Here is a 2,779-nt window from a genome sequence, read left to right on the forward strand (position 1 = left end):
ACCTCTTCATCAGCATCTTTTTCTTTTTTCCAGTTTTTGAACATCACCTCTATAGTAAATTTCACAATTTGATATTATAGTAGGCAACTATTGATATTGGCTATTGCAGACTAAGCCCAAAATTTACCATGAAATGGCAAAGTACACTAAAACGCAAGGTTTGAGGTTGTTGAAAGTAGTTATGTGCTTTCCTATAATCTCCACCTTTTTGAAATCCAGACTTCTGGAACCAAGTGCAAGGGTGAACTCCAGTCAAAAATGTCCACAATAGGTTTCAACCACAGTCATTAAAAGATGACCACTTGCATGGCAAAAAATCGAGGAAAAGGGAACTCCTAACTTATTATAGAGCAACAAATAGATAGCTGATCAAATCAATCTCTTTCCTTTATAGTATGTATTATGTCCATGATAACTTCCTCATATTTGTACCTGAATATCTGAGTAACCTCCTCATTGTCGTACGTTCTGATAGGAGCCTTATTCCAGTTGAGCATCACTTGGAGATTTCAGTAGCTTGGATATACCTGCATTAAGGTAACCTACAAATAAGAAAACGGAATTTCAGTAGAATTTTCTGACTTGTATTTTACCTTACTGACTTACCACAATGCGCAAAATAGGGAACTGGGTTCTAGAGGTATTCACCCAAGAATAGAAATAGGGAACTGAGTTCCATAATTGGCGGAGATTTTATTATTTCTCCTTTTTCTTCCCGCTCCGCATCTCAAAGATCCGATTCTAAACAGTATAGAAAGTAGACTCCCAGCACTTAATTCGTTTAAAACTTGAGTGCTAAAAGTACACAGGTTAGTGAATCAAATGCAAAATCATGTAATGAGAGAATTAGGTGTATAGAAGTAGCTAATATCAGAGAATTTGTGATCTCTTGTGATTAGTGACCCATTCACAAAGCTAAAAGAAGGTTTCCCTCATCTATAAAAGATGTAATGTACTTGTTAATACTGGTGGTGGCATGAATGTATAATGCGTTATTCATCTGGTGTAACACAATTCAATCATCAATGTCAATTCTATGTGCAAATTTGGTACTTTTTTACTACTTGTAAGTTAGAATAAGGATGCAATACAAAAATGATTACTATAGAGGACTGAATCTGGTGTGAATTGAACACACAACCTTCTAACTTGATGTCAGACGCACTACCATTGTGCCACAGATTCATATGCATTGTTCACCGTTTTGAACCATGAAACTTTGTTCTAAAAGAAATTAAACATGCCAAAATAAAAAAAATTAAAGGAAACCTAGCAAACAAAACGAAATCTTTGACACATGGATTACAATGAACAAACGAAGAATAAATTTGTACCAAAATTTCCAGGTTACCCTATTATAATCCTAAAATTTCTAAGTTCGATTTTTAGAGTAAAGTAACATAAAAAACCAATGAATCACAAATAAGTAGTATTACACCACTAAATATAATAGTCAAAACATGTTAACCTTAAGTCTTCCACTACAGAGCCTAGGATTGAGATTCATACCGTTATTAACTGGGAACCAATTTGTATCTCTTTATAGCAATGCAGATTACATAAATCAAAGAGAGAACAGATTACCTCAAAAAATGAATCAAATCTGATGAGACACCGATTGACCAAATTAGCCTATTCACCTACAAAATCAACACAAAAATTAATCACTAACAAATACGTTGAAAGTTGAAAACAATCAAATATGATATCGTAAACAAATTTTCGTTCATGGTTGTATACATATGTACACAGAGTCGGTACTGCAAGACTGCTTCAGTAATGAAACACTGAGATATTTCACATTGCGCTTTATACCACTTTTATTTTGTTTTTCTGCTGCTGCCCAAAGGAATTGTGGCGAAGAATATAACTCGAAACCGAGGTATCTATACTTACCCCTAACAGATACTCGAGATCTTGACTGATTTTCCCTGTTTACATTAACCTGTCGGCAAACCTAACATCACCTCAGGCCAGACTGTCACCATCCAGAGGGAAGTAAACACTGAAAACGCAAACATGATACTGATTATTATACTTAAACAACAAAAATCCTGCAAAACAAAACCAATGAATTATATGAACCTCCTGGTATAAACCTATGAAAAATCAGGATTAGTAAACCCAACCGTTCACCACTTCGCGTAGGGATTCCTTTTGATCCTTGTTTAACCACTGGTCCTTGATTAACGCAGTGGTTCTATCACCCAAAGAGGAAAATCCATTTAGCATCGAATCATTGACCAATTTAATATAACTACACAAACATAAATGGATGGTTGCCTTTCTATAGGTAGATGAGGGTGTTCAATTAGTATTATGACAATCGGTAGAAAATTTCAACCAAATGAGCTTAGACGATGTAGTCTACACCTCACATCTGCAAAAACGAATTACCAAAATCAACAGGAAGACCAAGACATAATCTAAGGAATAACAACTCATACAATAATATCCATAATTCCCACAACTGTTGATTCAATAATGGCCAAAAGCCCTTTGATGCAACAAAATGTTTCCATCAACTGCCATAAAATCCTATATCAAGGCTATGACATTATTATTTTGTAGATCATTTTCACCATTGGTCATCTTGTTAGTGACATTGTATATTCCGCTCAACGTTATAAAGGATCGATCTACTGAATAATAACATCATCGCCCGAATAAGATATGTCAGCAAATATATCAAAGGTTTCCTGAGTACATAAATCTAAGTAGAAGGGAAGGTATTTGCTTTGACAGGAGAGAGGGTATTTTGTAATTGGACAGTGCTAAC

The 2,779-nt window shown here is 34.9% G+C and overlaps 1 non-coding gene across 1 annotated transcript; it reads right to left on the reverse strand.

Moving 5' to 3' along the window:
• Positions 1-1,113: 1,113 nt before the first annotated feature.
• Positions 1,114-1,185, reverse strand: TRNASTOP-UCA. The gene has a single exon. It is a non-coding gene; the product is annotated as a tRNA-Sec (tRNA).
• Positions 1,186-2,779: the final 1,594 nt, after the last annotated feature.

The sequence above is a fragment of the Papaver somniferum genome, chromosome 9 (assembly GCF_003573695.1).
Source record: "Papaver somniferum cultivar HN1 chromosome 9, ASM357369v1, whole genome shotgun sequence".
Classification (NCBI taxonomy): domain Eukaryota; kingdom Viridiplantae; phylum Streptophyta; class Magnoliopsida; order Ranunculales; family Papaveraceae; genus Papaver; species Papaver somniferum.